General features: G+C 43.0%; 1 protein-coding gene across 3 annotated transcripts in view; it reads left to right on the top strand.

Moving 5' to 3' along the window:
* Nucleotides 1–23,740, top strand: part of cdk19 (cyclin dependent kinase 19) — a 109,108-nt gene that overhangs the window by 11,549 nt on the left and 73,819 nt on the right. The gene's annotated exons all lie outside the window — the stretch shown is intronic.

Genomic DNA, 23,740 nt, shown 5'->3' with positions numbered 1-23,740 from the left:
GCTTTGTACGAAATGTTCAGTTTTCAGGGTGATGAGGGCAATTCATTCCAGAGTTTTTTTCTGACATGGGCTCCATATGACATCACAGAGGGCCCAGTTCCTTTTATGGTCATCATTTCCTGGCAAAAGCTTCAGCTGTCATTTGAAACAACCAAATGTTTACAACTACAGGACTGTCTCAGAAAATTAGAATATTGTGATAAAGTTCTTTATTTTCTGTAATGCAATTAAAAAAACTAAAATGTCATACATTCTAGATTCATTACAAATCAACAGAAATATTGCAAGCCTTTTATTATTTTAATATTGATGATTATGGCTTACAGTTTAAGATTAAGATTCCCAGAATATTCAAATTTTTTGAGATAGGAATATTAAAATGAAGACGGTGGCTGTGAAGTCAGATCTAGTGTTGTCTTCTGTCTTTAATCTAGTGTTGTCCTCTGTCTTTAATCTATTGTTGTCCTCTGTCTTTTAATCTAGTGTTGTCCTCTGTCTTTACCGTGGCTGCTGGACCTCAGTGTTTCTTGTATGAGTGTGTGAAACGTTCAAACGTCTGCTCTACTTGCTGCTGCCAAGATGATTAATGATCTGAACTACAGCTTTATGCTTTGTGCCCATTTATAGCACTTTAAACTCTCAATATCCAGACTCGTATTCATCTCCGTGTGTATGTAAAGCAAGAAGAAGATGAAACATTTTTAATCTTCTCAGAAAGACTTTATTTAATACTGTAGAGAAGTGTCTTTCAGAATGAAATGAATGAAAACAAAAACAGACTTCTCAACTTTTCATTTAGACTTCTTTTGGAAGATAACTTAATTTTCCTGATGTGTTTTAAATTAAAAAATAAAAAGTTTAGGCTACTACAGTTGTGGCAGTGATGCAGATTTTGTGTTAAGGCGTTTGCTGCTTCAGGTTTTGTCGCGGTAACCTACATTGTTTGTAGAAGCCAGGACTTTTAGATGACAGCGTGGTGTCAAAACGGCTAGAAAAGAACCACATCTCTCCAAGAAAAACATCTGGGCCAGGGTGAAGTTCTTCAGAAAATACAAAGCCTGAAACACGAGACGAATGCATGTTCTTTTCTCTGATCAAGACAACTTCCAGATGTTTGAGAAATCGATTGTCTCCAAAAGTTCTGGTGAACCCTACCGTGCTCTACGTGAATCCTCCATCATACCAACACTGAAAAGTCCCCAGGGCTTCACCAGAGCGGAGTCCCAGTGGAGGTCTGGACAGAGATGGTCAGTCTAGAAGGGTGGAGGCCAAACTGGAAGGTGGATCGAATTTTATCCGGCGGTTCCAGTTGCTGCCAGGGCATGCGGTCATCAAGTTGGAGACATTAATTCAATTCAATTCAATTCAATTCAATTCAATTTTATTTGTATACCGTCTAATACAACAGATGTTGTCTCTAGACGCTTTCCAGAGACCCAGAACATAAACATAAACCCCGAGCAATTATTACATAAACAATGGCAGGTAAAAACTCCCCTAGTGGGAGAAAAACCTTAAGCCAAACAGTGGCAAGAAAAACAGACTGGGGGAGTCGGGGACGTCAGCAGCACACAGCAGGCATGTGGAAGCAGCAGCGGGATGACCGGGGTTAGGGTTAGGGTTAGGGTTAGGGTTAGGGTTAGCAGCGTGATGACCGGGGGTGGGTTAGGGTTAGGGTACCACAGCACGTACCTCCCGAAGCTCCGGCCTGCAAACATGCACAAAAGAAAAAAAGGGGGGCCGGCACAAGAAACTACAGGAACGATGGACAAAAATGATAGCTATGAGATATTTATAATAAATAAACCCCCTGCAGCATAAGCCTATAGCAGCATATCTACCACCAAGCTATATTTGAGACTAACTATTATAGTCTTGTTCTATAGCCGCAACTATGACTACTGACTCTAACACACTAGAGTTTACACTACCTAGAGATTTACCAACACCAGCTAGAGGTTTACTAAACACTAACTATAGGCTTTACTAAACAGAAAGGTTTTAAGTTTAGTTTTAAAGGTGGAGGTGGTGTCAGCCTCCTTAACCCAGATTAGAAGTTGGTTCCATAGTAATGGTGCCTGATAGCAGAACGCCCGCCCTCCAAATCTACATTTAGATACTCTAGGAACTACGAGTAAACCTGCACCCTGGGAGCGGAGAGCTCGGCCAGGAACATAAGGCACTATCAAATCTTGTAAATACTGCGGAGCTAAGCCGTTTTGGGATTTATATGCAAGTAATAAAATTTTAAATTGAATTCTGAATTTTACAGGTAGCCAATTGAGCGACGCTAACACTGGAGAGACGTGGTCTCTCCTGCTGATTCCTGTCAGCACTCGTGCTGCTGCATTCTGGATCAGCTGGAGCCTATTCAGCAAATTACTTGGACATCCTGCTAACAACACATTACAGTAATCCAGTCTAGAAGATACAAACGCATGAACTAGTTTTTCTGCATCACTCTGCGAGAGGATTTTCTGAATTTTTGCAATATTACGGAGATGGAAAAACGCTATTTTACAAACCTGATTAACATATGGTTTAAACGACAAATCCTGATCGAAAACAACACCAAGGTTTCTCACAGTTGCACTGGAAGCCATCACAACACCATCCAGTCCCTTCCTAAGATGCTCTGGACCAAGAATGATAACCTCTGTTTTATCTGAATTTAGAAGCAAGAAATTTCTGGACATTTGCAGCCGTAGCAAAAACGTCACATTTTGTGACTGGACCGACACCAAGCTGAGGACAAAACCCAGGTCAGACCGCTGGTTCGTGTTTATTTCTCACTCAGAAATGGACTTGCAGCTTCAGCTACATTGCACCATTGCAGGAAGTGTGAACGGGAGGAAATGGGCCGTGCTCTGACCACAGTGAAGGAGTGGACGTCCTCTGGTGTAACATGTTACCGCCGTGACGCACGATGCCACCTGTTATCTGCAAGAATGAGTCATGAATAAGTTACAGAAATCATGAGTAAAAGCGTATTCTGTCCCTCTCTGCACCAAACCATCTCCAAGAAAACAGCCTGGATTGTTTGACTGTATCTTGTACTTTGACCCTTACATACCTGAGCTTGTACAAACTTGCTTTGTAACAAAACTGCTTTCCTGCAGAGGTCCTGGAGTCTCCTCCGGCGCTCCTCTCTCCTGTCTTAGCCAACAAGACTGTCCCGCTTGTGCCGAACCAATTTGTCGTTTAAACCATATGTTAATCAGGTTTGTAAAATAGCATTTTTCCATCTCCGTAATATTGCAAACATTAGGAAAATCCTCTCGCAGAGTGATGCATTTGCTGAATAGGCTCCAGCTGATCCAAAATGCAGCAGCACGAGTACTGACAGGAATCAGCAGGAGAGACCACGTCTCTCCAGTGTTAGCGTCGCTCCATTGGCTACCCGTAAAATTCAGAATCCAATTAAAAATGTTATTACTTGCGTATAAAGCCCAAAACGGCTTAGCTCCACAGTATTTACAAGATTTGATAGTGCCTTATGTTCCTGGCAGAGCTCTCCGTTCTCAGAGTGCAGGATTACTCGTAGTTCCTAGAGTATCCAAATGTAGATTTGGAGGGCGGGCGTTCTGCTATCAGGCACCATTACTATGGAACCAACTTCCAATCTGGGTTAAGGAGGCTAACACCACCTCCACCTTTAAAACTAAACTTAAAACCTTTCTGTTTAGTAAAGCCTATAGTTAGTGTTTAGTAAACCTCTAGCTGGTGTTGGTAAATCTCTAGGTAGTGTAAACTCTAGTGTGTTAGAGTCACTCCTGTAGTTTCTTGTGCTGGCCCCCCTTTTTCTTCTCTCTTTTTTCTCTTTTGTACATGGTGCCGCATCCTCTGCTGGTGGCGAAGAGCATCTCTGAATGCACAACACCGGAACCTGCAGAGTGGGAGTGAGAGGGGCAGGGTAACGGCCCGGTCAGGCGGGGAGAGGTTTGTCCGTCAAGACTCCTCTCCCTGGCCCTGCCCCTTCTCAACCTTTCCCCGACCCTGAATCTAACCTGGGGCTTGCTGATTGGGCCGGAGCTTCGGGAGCTGCGTGCTGGCCTGCAGTCCCCACCCCCGGTCATCCCGTTGCTACTTCCACCTGCCTGCTGTGCTGTTGACGTCCCCGACCCCCCAGTCTGGCCCTCCGCAGGAGGGTCCCCCCTTATGAGCCAGGTACTGGTCCAGGTTTCTTCCCTCCTAAAGGGGAGTTTTTCTTGCCACTGTTTGGCTTAAGGTTTTTCTCCCACTAGGGGAGTTTTTACCTGCCATTGTTTATGTGATAATTGCTCGGGGGTTTATGTTCTAGGTCTCTGGAAAGCGTCTAGAGACAACTTTTGTTGTATTAGACGCTGTATAAATAAAATTGAATTGAATTGAATTGAATTGTTTAGCAGACACTTTTATCCAAAGCGGTGGCCGAGCAGAGGAACTGCTGCCATGTTGCTGCAATCCAGTTACGTTTTGTTTTCGTGTGTAGTTGACTTGCTTTGACTTGCCTCCAAGTCGTCCAGGTGGTTTTTCGGCCACAGTTCTCCTATGAAGACAGTAGCAGGGCGTACCTGCCCAGCCAACATTTGTACGTGAAGACCATGTGACATAGAAAGGGGCTTAAAAACACACAGGGTTCTGTATGGGATTGTTGTTGGGTCCCATGTTGGCGCAAAGCTCACAGTTGTGCTCAGGAACTTCAAGAAAGGACACCCAGAACAGTCTGTTATCACTTTTACGGTAAAAACGTGTTGATCCGAGGTGTTATTAGTCATTCTGCAGCCGAAACCTGAACCGTAGATACTCCCGTGTGAGTCATCATTCAAAGCCTCCACTGGTTTCTGCTGGTTCTAAGCTGATGGCACTGCTGGACGTCTTTTATCTTGCATGGGAAGTAAGCATAACACATCTTTCATCGGCTGCACTGTTGCACGAACTTCCCTGGATGACCACTCTTCCCATGGTTCCTACTGTTGACTGCATCTTTGTGCTCCTTCAGAAGAGCTTGACGAGCACATCATGGCAGCCTCGTTGAAACTGTTGCGTGGGAGAGAACCTGCTGGTGATCATCTCCTGATGCTCAGTCTTGCCGTGGAATATGACCTGTGAAAGGGTTGGGCTGCTCCTCCCCCAGTTTTCAGCCTCCAACACAGCTGTTACGGTTCCAGATAATGATTGTGTTGCTTCCTACATATAAAATGGATGGTCATTAGCTGAGTACGATCCCAAAAAATCCCTGACTTTGTACGAGTGAACCCAAAATGAATTGATGGTGTTTTGAAGGCAGTGGATGGTCACAGCAAACATTTAGGGCCCATCTATGCTTGCAGTTCAGAACGCGTATGCGTGACGTCACATGTATCCTGCTTAGACAGGCACGTTCTCAAACAGACACTAAACGCGTACGTGACCTGCAGTTCTAGCTCTGGCCGCTAGTATCGCTGTTCTCGGTCTGATCCCAGCTGGCACTGCTGCTCTCAGCTGGAGAAAGTTCCCCATGCAGGTTAACTTCCCCCTTGTTAACTCACTTTAACTTCACTTTAGTTTTACACCAGAATGTTTTTTTTTTTATTGAAAGATAGATACAAACAAACAAAGCACATAAAAGTCATATCAGAATTACATAACTTTTGCCTTGGGTTGAGCAACATCAGTATTACAAAATATACACTGAGGGCCCAATTTACTAAGATCCTAAATAAAGAGTACTAAATTGCGTGTGCACTGAAAAAGTTTGCACGTGCTGTTGTTGTGTGTTTTGCGGGTGATCAACTAAGAATACTTGTGCAATTGATAACAGGTGCAAACCGCAGTATTTAAATGAGGTGTTGCGTGTCTTACGGTTTGCGCCATGGAGAGTTTGGATGGAAAGCAGGATAGTCGCAAGCGCAAAATGAAATTTGACGAGTTGGAGTTAGAGATATTAGTGGAAGAGGCAAATAAACACATTCATGAACTACAGCAAAGAAATTTAAACATTACCAAAAGAAACGCAATATGGGAGAAAATCTGCGATAGAATAAATGCAGTTGGTAAGACAAAAAGAACGGCAGATGAGGTTAAAAGAAGGTGGCAAGATATAAGGCGAAGAACTAAAGAAAAATTGGCCTTTAATAAAACTTGTGCAACCATTTTTAAAATAGCATGCAGCAGAATAAAGACTCTCTCTCTGCGTATTCTTTGATTTTGGATGTCGCCTCCTTGCCACAATAACAGCAGCAACAGATTAGCACCTTCCTTTCGAACGTTTTAAATACAGACGCAATCACAATTCCCGCAATAACTTTCAGGCTTGGTAAATCTCATTGCGCGTGGTAAATGGAGCAATTTGCATCTTCCCCTCCCAGTATTTAGCGCTTTCTGGCGGGTACGCCCCATTTTGATGGCGCAGTCCTCTTTGCACGCTGTTAGTAGATCAGCTTGCACATTGGTTTGCGGGTGATGTCAAGTTTGCACACGTTTTTACGCACGCAAACCTTTAGTAAATCAGGCCCGGAGAATCTAATTATTGTACAGCATAAAATAAAAAAAGAAATAAAAAATAACTCACAAGGGCCATCTTATATTAAATCATATCTTTCAAGTAAAGAAAACAGTTTAAGGGCTTTCTTTTCTTTAACAAGACTCAAGGATTTACTCAAGAGCTTTAACTCATTTCTCCAATGGGTCAAACAGGGTTTGGTCTTAAAAAAATCTACATTTGTGAATGAAGAACTTTCCCAATAACACCAAATTATTAAGGACAAAGTCCAAATTCTTGTCTTCAACAAAATAATATTATTCTAGTCTATTCCACCCATTTTTTGGAAAATCATATTAGGAACAATAAACCAGATGGAATGTCTATTTGTAAGGAAAGATTTGAACCATTTCAGTTTCAAGACACCATTCCTAATATTGAAATCGATCATAGTTTTTTACCATGTCAATCTTTCTTATATATTGACATCTATTTCTCCATATGAACTTAAAATTAAGGGTATTTATTGTTTTGATCATTCTTGTTGAGATGGGTCAGGAGAATGCCGGATAAATTAGTCTGGACAGACTATCCATTTTTGATAATAAGACTTGAAAAAAAATTTGAAATATCCCTTTGCAGCCACCTGAATTGACTTACACTTGTCCACATTGTTCCAAATATTCATCTTTTCAATTACTGTTTTGTCCTTAGAGATAAAAATCCCCAAATATATGACCTTCGGTTTTATCTTTATATTATACAGGGATTATAACCAAAGCAATAATAATAAGATAAAATAAAATAGTCCTTTATTACTCCCTCAATGCGGAAACTCACGTAGCAGCAGTACACACGCACGCACGCACGCACGCACGCACGCACGCACGCACGCACGCACGCACGCACGCACGCACGCACACACACACACACACACACACACACACACACACACACACACACACATACAGGGAAGGGGGTAAAAAAGTAATAATAAATAAGTAATAAAGAGTAATAATAATAATAATAATAATGGCTTGGTTTTATATAGCTTCCTTAAAGGGATTGTGACATGAAAAACACATTTTTCTTGATTTTTTGTGTTTTGTTGGGTGTCTTGACATCAATTACACCCAAAAAACAACGAACTTTTAACATTCAGTGTATTGTGTGCTTTCTGGGATTTTCCGCATAAATGTGCAAAAACGGCGCATGTGGTTTGGTGGCGGGCCGTGACGTCAGGGCCCGCTAAATCACCGCCCCCTCCACCCAGCTCCCTGTCTCTTCTCCTCTCCAGCGCACCATAAAGGCTGATTTATGGTCCCGCGTTACACCGACGCAGAGCCTACGGCGTAGGGTTACGCGGCGACGCGCAGCGTATGCTGAACCCTACGGCGTGGGCTCTGCGTCGATTTAACGCGGAACCATAAATGAGGCTTAACACGGAGCTGTTTACAGCCTCTTTTGTTCTAATCACCGGAGAAAAACTGCTAAGAAAACCCGCGGCCACTGACTGGACTTAAGTTAAGGTGACACTGCTGCTTGCATGCCTTTATTTTTATGATTGTTTGCTGTGGTTCGCCCTCCTGCTTTTCCGTGCATGCTTCGCCTGTCGCTCCCGGCTCTCTCCGACGCCGCTGTGAGCGTATGGCTGGGGGAGGAGGAGGTTTGGAGGAGGAGCGGAGCAATGATTGACAGGAAAGGGGGGAAAGGAAGCATTTTTCACGGCGCAAAAAAACACTGTAATAAAAAGCCAGGAATAGAGTACTAGAGTGAATATTTTCTTGTTACACTCTTTTAGACACATTTGAGGGATGTTGGCCAAGACTTTTAATAGTGTTAAAAGCATGTTAAAAATGATGTCACAATACCTTTAAAGGCACCCAGAGCTTTACAGAGACCATTATTCATTCATCCACATTCTCTCCGGTGGTAGCTACGTTTGTAGCCACAGCTGCCCTGCAGACTGACGGAAGCGTGGCTGCCATATCGCGCCTAACGGCCCCTCCGACCACCACCAAACATTCATACACATTCAAACACATTCACACGATGTTATAATCTCCTACATCATCCAATATTGTCCTGTAAACTTGTTAGTTGTTCTAATCTGCTACCGCTGCTGCTGCTACTTCTGCTACTAAATATAAGTAGTTTTTCCGACTGTTGCTCTGCTTTCTGCCCCCTATCGGTCACCACCGGTATGACGGGCTCTCCTTACGTACTACGCGAGGAACGCTGGGACCCGAACAGATGCGAACGCAGGCACCAACTGCAAGTCTAACCGCGGCTTTAGTCAGACCACATGTGGAGTTTGAGGTCGTGCTAGTCTGCTCGCTCAGAGAGGTACGGTATATCTCTCCAGGACCTCTTCTGTCTGGAGTTATTGACTTGTACATTGAACCACGGCTTGTGCCTGGTTCAAAAACTCCCTGACTTGTTACAGTTAACATAACGTTGATGTATGAGATGGAGCGGGCTCGTGCTGTTTTATTTTGCAGCTTAGTGTGGTCCAGTGCCAAAATAGACTTGACATGTACATTGGCAGAACAGAGCGGACCTTTCATCTGGGACGCTGCCAGACCAGGCGCCATCTAACGGCTGCATTCAGTCTGCTGAGCAATTCACAAAAATGCAGTTCCTCCTCTGACCACTGGAGGCTGGCTGCAGAAGTGAGTCAGTGTCCACTGACCTCCAGGTTAAAATGTCCAACTTTACAGCAGAAATAAATGCATTTCAAAACCGTTTTGATCTCAATCGTTTGATTTCACCTCCACGACAATTCTGAGGGGGGGGGTGAATGGTTTGCTACCACTTCAGATAAGGGGGGGGGTTACCATTGAATGGTGTTTTGTGAAATTCTTGTGAAATGTGGTCCCGCAAGACTTCTTTTTATGAGCGTAGCTCTCCTGGAATCTCGTCCTACAAGACATGTCTTCAAAACATAGAAGAAGGTCTTGTCCTCTCAGAGGATGGATGGAAACATCGTTAGTTTTGGAGATATTGTTGTGACTGCTGCTACCGCTGTTGTGGAAATGGGCAAGAGGAGGCAAAGGCATCGGATGATCACTGTAATGGTCACATGGGCTGGTCATATGACCCACTACGTCGCGTCCAGTGATGCTGGAGATGTGAAACACTGCTTCCATTTCACTTCCATTGCGCTAAACTGGACTATCGATCCGTCTGGAAATCCCCCCCTCCCCCCTCTAGGGGTAATGGAAACTCTCTCAGAGGGCCATGAAAGCTGTAATAACAACACAGTTAGAGGCTGAAATAAATCCAGTCTCACCCAAGATTTATCTACGTCCATCATGAGCTGGAGATGGAGCCAGGAACAGGAACCCCGAATATGGCTGCTTTCGAGGCGATGACACAGAAAATACACAGTGTTACAAGAAAAACCCAAATTGATGTTTCCTGACAACTTCAATCTTAATCTCTGCAAAGCCATCAAATCCTAAACTGTAACCAAAGACGCTGTCATTTCCTCTGATAGTTGGAAAACCAGTGATGAGACCAAGGGTCTCCGTGGTTTTCATCTGGTTCCCGGTTTGGGTCTCTGTCTTCCTGAAAGGCTGCCTATGCGCTCGTTGACCGGCTCCACGATCTCCGGCTCATATTTGCTGCTGGTGACCAGAACTGGGACACGACAGTCTCTCACTTCCCGTTGGTCTGAGGCATTGTTGTCAGCAGGTGCACGAGACCGTGGTAACGTGGCTCCGTAACACGGATCTGACCCTGCAAATGTAGTATAGTTGTCAAGGCACTAGTAAAACCTTAAATCAGGATAGTGTAGTGTGATATGCAAGAAAAACACAGTGAATCTTTCGTTCACTGTTTTGAGAGTGAGTTTTTTCATTTCATCCGCAGACCTTCATCAGTGTCAGGGTGGACATTGTTTCTACTCTGGTTCTTAGAAATCTCCAACATTCTCTGCAGAGGACGCGTCAGGAATGCAGGCAGGCCAGACCAGCACCTGTACCCTCCTGTACCGCCGTCATGTCCTTGTAATGTGTGCAGAATGTGGTTTGATGCCGTCTCGTTCGAGACACCATTTGTTAGGCACCTTTCATTTGTTTGAATTGTTAGGCGCCTTTCATTTGTTTCTTTTGTTAGGCACCTTTCATTTGTTAGACGCCTTTCATGTGACTCAAGGTCGCTGTACAACAATCAAAATACAGCAGAGTTTGCAGCAGAACGTAAAAGACAGTTATTATAGGTCAAATGCCTGTTAAATAAGTAGGTTCTGAGATCAGTCTTAAAAACTGAGACGGAGTCAATATTCATGATGTCAGGGGGAGGGAGTTGCAGAGATGAGATGTAGAGCGGCTGAAGGCTCTAGATCCCATGGTGGACAGACAGTCAGGCTGATGGAGGAGGCGGAGGAGGTAGATCTGAGAGACCGGGTGGGGATAGTGATGCATAGGAGGGTGTTCTGGACCAGTTGGAGTTTATAGATGAGTTTTTGCGGGAGACAAAAGAGAAGGGAATTGCAATAGTCCAGGCGGGCAGTGACCAGAGAGTGAACCAAGATTGCTGCATTTTTGGGAGTGAGTGAAGAGAACGATAGGGTCTTTGTCGAGGACAACACCCAGACTCTGTGGGGGAGAGGGAACCGAGTAGTTGTCTATTTTGAGAGTGAAGCTTTGGAGAGGGTGGAATTTTGAACCAATGAGGACCACCTCAGCTTTGTTGCTGTTGACTTTGGGCGTTTGACGGTGATATATGTTAGATGGTGCCCTCTGCCTTAATGCTGCCGTCACAGAAGTGGACAACCCCAGAGCGTCACAGAGCCTGGACTCTGGACTTGTGGGAGATAAAGGTTTCTGTGGGGCTTCTCCTCTTTGGTCCAGAGGACATGAGGCTCGTTCCTTCCAAAGGAAGATCTGGAGTACCGATTCATCCGACCGCAGCACATGCATCTGTGGTGTGACGGCCCATTCCAGACGCCTCTGAGCCCAGAGATGTTGACGCTGCCTTTAGACGAGGTCAACGTCAGGTCTCGTTTTAGGGGTCGTCTCTGACTGTAGCACCATATTCTAGTGTTGACAAAGGTTTCCAGTATTTTAGATAATTGAATGGAAAGCCACCGTCCCCAGTTTGATCTAATGTCACCATTTTATTCTTTTCTTGGCGGAGGAGTCCCTCGAGGGTGAGGTGGTGCGTCACCCAGCGGTTCTACACCCACAGCAGGAATGTAGCCTGACGGGTTGTCAGGGATTTTCTAGTCACTACAGATGGTCAGGAACGCTCAAAGAAACTGTGCAAGCGCCTGAAAACATGACGTGGTCCACCTGGCAGGAATGTTTGGAGAGGAACGGGTGGAAAAGTACTCACAACTCCGTACAACATGGAGACTCGACCTGCCGCCACCCCATGTTGTCTGACGCCTAGTCATGACTGAGCAGAAGCCCGCTGACTCCTCTTGATCGTTTTGAGGCACTTTGTTGGTGCTTCTGGGGATGTCATTTTGATGGAACTGATTTTAGTTAGCAGGGATGTGAAATATGTGAATGTTTTACACACGTTAGGATCCAACCCCTAGTGTTTATTCAAGAAACTTCAGGGTTTGGACTCAACTTTCAGAAGTAGAGGTTGTCGGTCGGATTCAGCAGTGAAATCTGGTTTGATCGGCTCATTAAAGTTCTGGAGAGAGCCTTCTGGCGTGGCCCGGTACCAGCTGAGGGCCTCGTTCTGCACATGATTAATCTCATTGTGATGGTCAGAGTTAGGATTAATCTTAAGAGCTGCCTTAGTTGCTATTTAAAGTTCTCACTACATACGACCCATTAATATGAACAAAGATGGAACATTTTTCTCATTTCTGAAGACGGTCAATCTTTTTGTTGAGGTTTCTGAACTGGTGGAGGTGCCGACAGACACCTCAGAAGTGTGATCAGGATGGTTTTTGTCTGTGAACCCTCCACTGGATGGATGTAGGGACTCAAGGCTTTAGATCAGACCTCATCTGACTTGTCTCCTCAATGTCACAGACACCAGAAATTGGTCTCGCTCAAGTAATATTCAAGACTGTCTCAGCCGAACAAAGGAGTCTTTGTGGCTCCCAAACCGCCTCCACGCTTCGTTTAGCAAACTGGCAAGCACCGGGGCGAGCCAGGGAGGGTGGAGAGAGGTCGGCTGGGCTAGAATGTGCTTTTGCAGCATACGTATTCTTTTCTTCTCTATTCTGACGTTCCTCCATTAAAGACACAAAGCTGAGATCTAAAAATGTGCATCGCAGTTTTGCTCAGATTGGTTGTAAATGCTCCGTCAAGTGTGCTTTGCACCTGGTCCAGCATCTTCAGAAGAAAAAGAGCAACACCACATCTCCAAAAGGTTAAATGAGACACAACCTCTGGGTGGAAACTGACGTAAAAGTGGAGATGAACTGGCTGGCGAATCGGTCGGTTTTCAAGGCACACGTCACTGCGCAGCCTTGATTCTTGTTTCTATTTTATGTTTGGTATTTTGGGGAAAGGAGGGGCCGAGAGGGGAGTAAATACATCAACTTATGCTTAACAATTCAACCAAGGACATCAAGGTTGCAAGTAATGAAGGGTCGTACTTGAGTTGAGCCACGCTACAGTTGTTGGAAGTTTTAATCACACGTAGCCAGACGGAGCCCTCTGTCCGTGTCTCAAGCTGAATGTGTCTTTTTGATATTTATTTGATACATAATTGTTTTTATTACTGAACAACAGAAAAATAATGGTTAGAATAATCAGTGGTTATACAGTCCGAGTCCATCGTGGTTGGTTCAGTACGTTCTGTTCTGGTGGAGATGGGAAGGGACGACCCATTGGTGAGGTGGTACACCTGACCAGGTCTACAGGGACCTGAGGAGAGACCTGAGTCTGGTCAGAGGAATAAAATAGCAGTTTATTCTGACATAGCTCCATGGCCTTCTGGGATAACATTAACTGCCATTTTCCTGCAAATTTATAAAATTCTAACAAACGCTTCCACTTACTATCCAGTAATGGGCCAAGGGTAGTTTTAACTCCGTCATGTTCTCGGAAGAACTCCCGGTCTGGAAATGGCGGGAATGGGGCAGTTTGTCCTCAATACAGCAACATTTGACTCATCCACCAGATAACTGTAACCTCCTCCCGCAGGGATGGAGGCACTGGGCCAAGAGTGTAAGTTATTGGCTTTGTCTTGTCTCCTGGTTATTGCACCACGTTGTTTCTTGTCTTGATTAACTCGTCTCGCAGAGCTGCATTCCTGCAGGCAGCTTCACTCGGGTGGCAGGCTTGCATAATCTCGGAGGTTTCACAATCTTTAAATGCCTGTGACAGAAACAGTCTGACTTTAGATAATGCTCGCTTGACCCGGTCAATCCTCTGCTGGCCGGCTGTCGGCGGCAGTCCAGGTTAACTTCGTTAAAGGTTAGCTCTCGGATGGAGGTGGAATGAAAACAGGAACTTGATTTTGCTTTGTGGACTTGAACCACTTTAAACAGGATGCCAGTCTTGGTGATTCAGTGTCACTGATTGGAAGTCCTTGAGGAATTCTGCCTTCATGAAGGTTTACCACCCAGAAAGACGTTTGCCTTACTAGTCAGGCTCATGACCATTTTTCTCGTTGAAGAAAACATAATGCCATTCTGCAGAGGACTGGAGAGATGACTGCAGACACACCAGCAGGTTTTTTTTTTTTTTTTTAACAATTTTTATTTATTTCAACTATCAATGTTAACAAACACATTTAAGGCGCATTCCTCAGATCTACGGATCAGGAAAGAAACTGTCAAATAGAAAATAATAATAGCAATAATGATGATACTAAAGAGGATAAAACAAATTAATACAAAAAAAAAACAAAAAACATATAATAACCATTCAGAAAGATTGAACAGAGCCTGTGCACAGTTATGTAGAGTGACTTCTTTCCTTATACTGTATGACAACCATTTTCCCCAGTTCGTTACAAAGAGATCTTCTTTCATTTTCAACTTATATGTGAGATGTTCCATCACCAGTATATCATCTATAATTGACATCCATTGTTTGCTACTGGGGGGATCAGACTTGAGCCAGTTTTTGGTAACGGCCTTCTTCCCAGCCAGTAGGAGAATCTTGACCAGATATCTGTCTCCAACATATACCAATCCATCCAAATGTCCAAGGTACTGAATAAGACAGGATTTGGGAATCACATATCCCAGTACATTACAGAGAACTGAGTGAACATTCCCCCAGAAGGGCTGTACATACATACATTTCCAAAATATGTGTGTGATCTGGATCCATCATGCAGTCCATCAAGCAGCCATATAATAAAATAATAATAATAATAATAATAATAATAATAATAATAATAATAATAATAATAACAGCGATGAACGGGCCCTCGCGCATGCAATTTCCACCAATAAGGGTCAAGGACTCAAAACCATGTCCGATGACACCACCCACAAGTCTTTATGTCAAACCATTCAAAAGTTATGGCAGAAAGTAGGAACTATCACATATGGACCAATCAGATGAAGGGTGGGGGCGCTTTTTGGCGTCTATCGTCACCACGGTAACGCTTTTGACTCAGAAAAGTAATGCGCGTTGTCGCAGGATGGAGACGCACATTTTGATGTATAACACACCTGGGTGCACGTTACGGTTCGGGCCGTATTAACGGCTGAAGGAATGACATAAATTGCGCCAAAATTACACGATTAATTCAAAATGGACCACTTCCTGTTCGGTATCGGCCATGGCGCCAGGAGACTTTTCTGTAAGTTGCGACATGACACAGGTATGTACCGATTTTTGTGCATGTACGTCAAACCGTATTGTGGGGTTTGAGGCATAAAGTTTTCTAGGGGGCGCTGTTGAGCCATTAGGCCACGCCCATTAATGCAAACCATTGAATATAAAATTTTTCGCCAGGCCTGGCTTGCGTGCAAAAATTTGGTGACTTTTAGGGGGGCAAAAAGGCCCTCATTTCGTCTGAAGAAGAACAACGAGGATAACATCTCCTACAGATACAATAGGGCATTCGCACTGTAAGTGCTCGGGCCCTAATAATAATAAATCTTTATTGTCCACCGGGGTGGAAATTCATCTTTGGCTCATACAGACAACACATTGTGGGGTACAATACAGCAGTGAGGATCACATCGTAGAATAGATGCACTAAGAAGAAATATACAAACATTAAAAACCTGTTTCATAATCATATACCAACAATATACCAACATAAAAAAACCTGTTTCATAATCATATACCAACAATATACCAACATTAAAAAACCTGTTTCATAATCACCATCATTATCATCATCATCACCACCACCATCACCGTCATGCAGTTGGTCATTCTGTCAGATTAAGAATGTTGACTGCTCTGGGGACAAAAGACTTCGTATGAATATTTTTGGTTGCCAGAGGAACTCTGTAGCGCCTATCAGATTTCAGAAGCACAAACTCTCTGGAGAGAGGATGGGAGCCATCAGCTGATGCTCAGAGCTAAACTCCCCACCCTCTCCTCATACTGTAGGCGCTCTGCCTTTTGGGGCTTGCCAATGATTGTGCTAGCCATTGACACAATCCTAGACAGTTTGTTCCAAAATGTACAATTTAGGTGACCAAACCAGACAGAAAGGTGAAATGTCAAAACACTCTCAATCATGGTCTTATACACAAGTGGACAGATACCACTTTGGGGATGGCATGGCTATATGCCCTAGCCAGTAGTTTTATGATAGGATGTATTTTATCCTCTTCTGTTTTAATATTTTTGATATAATAGTCCCTCATTTGCAGGTATCTAAATAAATCCTGATTAGTTAGATCATGTGCATTTTTTTGTTCCTGGAAACTTTTCATTTCACCTTTTTTAATAGTTGTGCACTGTAATTCCTTTTTCTGCCCACTGTTTAAATCTCCCATCAAATTTTCTTGGTATAAATTTATCGTCAAAAGCAAAACGATTTTAGCAATCCTATTTCCTTACCAAGCTTTAATTGTTTCACTACGGAATACCATGTTTTTAAAATGAATGGGTTCACTGGGTTAAAATTATGTTCTCCTCTTATGTGGCTGGGGGTCTCTATTTCCCCTATATTCGTTGGGATTGGGTTTTTGGATATGGAGATTTCAATATGTTTCCATCGAGCTACATACCCCTTATCACACCAGCTGATTAGATGACGCAGTTGAGCGGCCACACCAGCAGGTTTTAATTACAGTCTCCATGTCGGATGGGAACCTGGAAATGAACCCGCACCTCAGCATTGGTAGTGACCCCTCGGGGCATGGGGAACCCGGGCAAACAGTCACTCAGTAAAGATGCCAAAGACCTCCGCCGGTTGTTCTCTGATACGCTCCTTGCTCTGCCAGGGTCTGCATGTAGAACAAGCGTATTTGTAGGATGATGTAGAAACCGAACTCAGAATCCAGACCTAAGTGGACTGAAGGTAAAAGACAGCCACTACAGCTGTCGTTGAGACGTGTTGGTGCTGTCAAATTCAAAATGACCTAATTTTGTTTTCTCCAGATGATCCGTCTCCTCAGTTTAAACAGGTTGTAAGTGCTTCTACATTCATTGGCCTTTTACACTGAACGTTGTTTTTCTTGTGCATGACCTCTCATGCTTTATAGCTTCAGCAGGGATGGAAAACCACCAACATCAGGCTGAAATAAAGCAGAGTTGTAGAAAATAGTAGATAGATAATTCTTTGTTTTGTTTTTTTCTTGTTGACTTCCCATCAGCCACCTGTTCCTGTGTCACATCTGCTCCTCGTTGTTTGACCTTCATGAAGTCAAACATTGTTTGTGGACCTTTTTATTCCCACAACACGGGGCTTGTTTCCCTGTTGGGCCACAATGTGTTTTGTCTTGATAAATGTGCTGCTTTCGTAAATGTTTCCCGGTTTCCTCTCGGACTCAGCAGCACCTGGCAGACGGAGCACAAACACGTCCTCGTGTCGCCAACACAAGAACACAAGGTTATCATGTTGCCGTGCAATTGCTCCTGCGGTAATAATGAGCCACTCCAAGAAAATGGCACAATACCGAAGTGGATGAGGGGCTCTTTCACCTCAGAGGTAGGAGTTTAAAATCTGCCCAAAGTGGGGCTGCAGGAGGCGAATTGTGTGTAATCTGGTCATTCTTGATCTCTGAGCAGGCAGGGGCATATTTTAGTTGAAGCCTCCGAGGCCGGAGGCTGAGAAACTCCAACATGTGGTTGCTTGGCAGCAAATGGGTTTTCATTTACGACCCCTGTAACACGGCAGAAGCAGACGGAGCGGATCCCAGCGTGCATAACCTCTCGAAATGACAGGGTTCAGTCCAAGTCCGAACACTGCGTCCCAGAAAGCTAATTTTGGTTGACAAAAGTATAGTTTTGGTCACGCTGATTACCCCTTAACATATTCAACTAAACAGTTCTTCATGAAAATGGCCTTGACCACAAGTGTTTATAGTTGACTGGAGCCAAACTAAAACATTTAAATGATAAGATTACTTGAAATGGGAGAAAAAAAACAATATGCCAAGGCCAAGATTAAGAACCCTCCTGGTAAGCCCCGCCCCCTAAACTCTGATGAGCATCAGTCCCACAGGGACCAGACTAGGAGATCTGAAGCTTTCAGCTATGCTAAAAAACAAACCCTGAAAGATCCTAAACCCTAATCCTGGATTCATGGGCGTCAGTTTGATTTCAGAAGTGCTGGGGACATTTACCATAAACCTGAGTAAGGTTTGAAAAGTGCTGGGTACGAGCTAGGTCCATTACTTCCGAATTGAGGTTTCATGATAAATAATAGGCATTGCATTAGATGATGCGTATTGACGCGATATTGTCCCCATATTAAAAGCCATCTGCGCGGTCTTATTTAGGTCGTCGGAAACATCATATACATATTGCAAGCCTTTTATTATTTTAATATTGCTGATCATGGCTTACAGTTTAAGAAAACTCAAATATCCTATCTCAAAATATTAGAATATTCTGGGAATCTTAATCTTAAACTGTAAGCCATAATCAGCAATATTAAAATAATAAAAGGCTTGCCATATTTCAGTTGATTTGTAATGAATCCAGAATGTATGACATTTTTGGACTCCAGAAAAATAAAGGACTTTATCACAATATTCTAATTTTCTGAGACAGTCCTGTAAACTTGTTTGTGTCGTTGTGCTGAACCACTTGGGAATATCCACGGTTACTTTGTGTTAACGGAGCAGCAGAGAGCAGCGTCTTGCTGGTGCAGGAAACTGCGCGCTGGAAGCAGATGAGTGACGGACACTGGCTGATTTATGGTTCCGCGTTGCACCAACGCAAAGCGTACGGCGTTGGATACGCAGGGATGCGAACGTACAGTACGCGACGCTGCGTAACCTACGCCGTAGGCTACGCCGTCGATTTAACGCGGAACCATAAATCAGGCGCATTTGTCAGTTTTTTTAGACTTTTCGTCTTTTCAACTGAGCATGAAGACACATAAAATGAGGGTGCAATGCATGCTTATGCACCCTCGTAGAACCGGGCCTGCAGAACGCAACTTTTAATTCCCAATTCCCAACTCCTACCTGGAGGTGAAGCCTGAATCCTCCCCGCAGCGCTGTCTGGCACACACATAAAGATCTGGGCACAGACGCAGCAGGTCCTGTTGTCCCGCCACTAAGATTTTGCTGGCCTTAATGTTTCCTGTGTTTTATTTTGTTCATTATTGATAAATTTAGTGTTGATGTGTGTGTGTGACAGACGTGTGTATGGGGCGTTAATGAAAATACGGGACAAATCGCGTCTTACTTAATTTTTTAATTTTTTTTTTTTTTTTAAGTGGTGGGGACAAATCTGCTCGTCAGACAAAGTGGTGGGGACGCGTCCCCACCGTCTCCGGCGTAAATGACGCACCTGCCTGGATTACTGTTCAGTTGTTTGGTCTGCTGCATCGAACTAAAAAAAACTACAAGTGGCTCAAAACAAGGCTGCAAGACTTGTTCTTGGTTGTTCTCCAAGAACAAGTGTTGCAGAAATGCATGAACGTCTCTCCTGGCTGAGGGTTGAGGATAGGATATCTACTAATGTACTTACATATTTCCATAGAATTATTAATACTCAGACTCCTACATTTCTCAATAATAATATAATTTATTGTTCAAATATTCATTCATATAACACTTGAGGGGCGAATAGTGGTGGGATTATGTTACCCTCACCTAAGTCTGACTTTATGAAGAGGACAGTACTTTATAGATCAGAACATTGGAAAACCCTTCCAGCTGTGATTCGTGACATCAAAAGAGGCTGATTTGAAACAAAGACTAAGAATGTATTTGTTGTCATCACCTTAACATCATATACAGTAGCGTATCTGATTGAGTGAGATCAATACACCAAATTATATCTGATTTGTATGATATTTTTCTTTATTTCTTATTTGCAATTTTATTTATTTATTTTTTTTATGTACTTTATGAATTGAGATTGTATGTTTGATTTTATATTTTATTGTCTGGACCCCAGGAAGACTAGCTTTCGTTTTGGTGTCAGCTAATGGTGATCCTTTTAAATAAACAAATAAACTAAACGCCCATCTGTTTTGTGAAGTTTATGACAATTTATGACAATAGTTCCAGACTGATCTCTTAGCCGCCTGGCGTGGTGATATAGGTGCTGACGGAGAATTGAGGAAGAAAATCATCAATCAAGTGCTGAAGTGACGCGAGTCCTCCTCATTGACTCCTTTAATCAATCAAGGTGTAGACGCTGAGTGATCAGCTGGTTTGAAGGCAGAATCCGGTTGAGAGGTTATAATTGTGCCCATCTTTTATCAAGAAAAATTTTATTTACATTAAATTATTAGGATTTATACATTTTATAGTTGACCATCAGTCAGTATTTTGGTTTATCTGGTACCTTTGAGGGAGATAGTTTCGACTTTAACTGTATTCACGTTTAAATATAGGCTTAGGCTATTTACACCCGGGTGCAAGTACTGATTCAATTTCAATTCAATTCAATTTTATTTGTATAGCCTAATCTATTACATTGTATTCTAATACAACAAAAGTAGGTCGCAGGTCAGCACGCAGCTCCTGAAGCTCCGGCCTGCAAAAATGCACAAAAGAGAAAAAAGGGGGCCAGTACATGAAAGTACAGGAGCGATGGACAAAAATGATGGCTATGAGATACTTACAGTATAATAAATAAAAATGGAAAAGGAGAAGAGAGGAAGGCAAGAGGAGAGGAGAAGAAGGGTAAGAGGCACCGCCCAGTGGATCATGTTGGTCCCCCCTGCAGCATAAGCCTATAGCAGCATATCTACCACCAAGCTATGTTTGAGACTAACTATTATAGTCTTGTTCTATAGCTGCAGCTATGACTACTGACTCTAACACACTAGAGTTTACACTAACTAGAGATTTACCAACACCAGCTAGAGGTTTACTAAACACTAACTATAGGCTTTACTAAACAGTTCAATTTAAGTTAAGTTTAAGTTTAGTTTTAAAGGTGGAGGTGGTGTCAGCCTCCTTAACCCAGATTAGAAGTTGGTTCCATAGTAATGGTGCCTGATAGCAGAACGCCCGCCCTCCAAATCTACATTTGGATACTCTAGGAACTACGAGTAAACCTGCACCCTGAGAGCGGAGAGCTCTGCCAGGAACATAAGGCACTATCAGGTCTTGCAAATACTGCAATACTGATGCATAGGCTATTTACACCCTGCTACCAATATCAATGTATGTTATTTGCACCCATGTATTATTAGAAAAAAGTAAAAAAATTATTTATTAAAAAAAATCCATCAGCTCAACAGTGATTGACAGGTATCACACCACTTTTGATAAACTTCATTTAATCTCTTCAAAATATCTTACAATGACATAAGAGCAAAAATTGTTCATACAAAAGTGTGAGAGCAGACGTTTGCCTGTCTCTATTGTTTGACATGGTTACAATTTTAGAGTGGTGCATATGCGCATGGGCAAGTGAAAAAGCGCCTTCTGTTGTGGACACGTTGGTGCACATGTGCATGGGCAAAGCATTTGTTTTCATATGTCAACAGGGTGTGAATAGCTCAGCTAGTGGGGGCTTGCTATTTGTACCCTGGTGCAAATAGTCACTCCGTTAAATATATGCGTTATTACTAGTGATGCACCGATTGTTCGGTAACCGAAATTGTTCGGCCGAAAATGGCAAAAAAACACTTTCGGTGTTCGGTGGAATAAGTGGGAAAAAAACCGAACAATTAATAACGGCGTTGTAATATAAGGAAATAGACTGGCCGCTCCGTAACTGTTGCGCACCACATAAATCGTTGGCCAACCAAAAACTAACCACATAACACTCCCGTAATGGTTGCGCACCACATAAAGTGTTGGCCAACAAAAAACTAACCACATAAGAATTTTACCTAACATTGACCAGCAGGTGGAACCAAAACAACATAAATCAATCTATTACAGGTGCGTTTAGATGACGAAATCAAACAGCGAAGAGCGTGGAGTGAAGTGGTGCGGTGCAAACATGTCAGCAGTGTGGAAGTATTTTAGAGTGGCAAAGAATAATACAAGAATGGCTGTTTGCAATGAATGTTCTGCTCAAATATCTAGAGGGGGCACATCTGCAAAGTCTTTCAGCACTACAAGTTTGATTTATCATTTGAAATGATAAAAAACCCTGAGCGCTTTAATGCATTTTTATTGTTTTAAGGCCTATGTTACAATGTTCAGTAAGTTAAGCCTAACGTAATCTCAAAGATGGCCAAAAAATGTATTTTGCTAATTTATTTATTTTAAGTTATTGTTCTTTGCTGGTATAATGTCTGCTGGAATATTTAAGAAATGCTGGGAAATTAAAAAATGTTCAGCTTTTTATGTTCAACAAATGTTTTCTACCTTGTAATTTTGTAAAAGATATTTTTCTTTTAAAAGCATGCCTAAATCAAATGTATTTGATTTATGCAATGGTGAAAAAATTGGCAAAATAAATGAAAAACTGCGAAGAACCATGTTCGGTATTGTTCGGTATTCGGCCAAGTGTTTATTATTATTTTCGGTTTCGGTTTCGGCCACAAATTTTCATTTCGGTGCATCACTAGTTATTACCTGTTGTTTTTTAAACCTGCTCATGTTTTAGAAAGTGTCCAGTAGTTGGTCTCTGTACGGTTTGATAATTCAGTAGTTGGTAGCTGACTTGTTTCATTTGAATTTCTTCTGAAATCAGAACTGATGATTATTAGGGTTTCATACACAATAAATGTGTAATAATGCTACATAATAAACTCTGAACCGAAGACGTAGCAACAATTAGGATTGTTGACAGGGGTGACGTTTGACTGACGTTTGAAAGTTGATTTTCTTCCTCCACAAATATATGGGAAGTAGATAAAACCGCTGGCTGTGATAACGGCGACGGGCTGTTGGTGTTTTCTAATAGTGCATCAAAGTGTGTTACAAGATTTTCTCCACATGGAAAACACTTTCCCCTCTTGGCTTTCTCTGGCCAAGACTGGATCCCAGCCGGGCAGTTCTGGCCCGCAGGGCCGCTGGTTTTATTGGTTTCCGTGTTGTTACACAAGCAAACACTGACAGAAATGTTTGAGGACCTTAAATTCACAGCTGCACACGTCTAACAGTTGGGTCAGATTAGTCCATCGTTTTTTGTTGTTTAGATGCTGCCGCTTTCATGTCTGTATACGCTCGCTCATAAAAATGAATCATGGAGCCGCTGCCATGGTGACCGGAGTGGTATTGTTGAAAGTGCTTCTTGTGCTCCTGGGCCTCCTACACCGGTACACCCACCCACCGAGCAGAACAAATGTGGTGTTGTGTCTGATCTGTAGCCGGGCCACAGTGCTGTGTATCTGAATTCCTCCAGCTGGACCCCGGAGCCCGAGGGTGGAGAGTCGTGGGAAACCCTCAGTTGGAAACCCGAGTATTGATAACAATAATTATCCAGTCCTGACGAGGGGGTATACTGAGAATCAAGTTCAACAAAGCCAGGCTCTCTTTGAGAGAGCTGACGACAGAAACACCAAAGTCCGGATCTGGGATAACTGTGCCTGGAGTACCTGGAGACCCCTGTTTATTAAAGTTATTAGGTTAGTTATTAAGATAGGTTTATTTAAGGTTTTACTGCAATACAGTCACCCGGGTCCTAAACACATCTCATCAAACTGGTGTCAGCTAAGACATGCAGGCTTCATGAGTCAACTTTCTTCTTTACATCGTCCCGTAGGGCAGGGGTGGGCATTCCAGGTCCTCGAGGGCCGGTGTCCTACAGGTTTTAGATGTTTCCCTGCTTCATTGCACCATGATACAAGTGACTGTGTCGTTAACAGAAT

Source organism: Cololabis saira, chromosome 18 (assembly GCF_033807715.1).
Source record: "Cololabis saira isolate AMF1-May2022 chromosome 18, fColSai1.1, whole genome shotgun sequence".
Classification (NCBI taxonomy): Eukaryota; Metazoa; Chordata; class Actinopteri; order Beloniformes; family Belonidae; genus Cololabis; species Cololabis saira.
The sequence above is the reverse complement of the archived record's forward strand: the minus strand, read 5'-3'. Positions and strand labels throughout refer to the sequence as shown.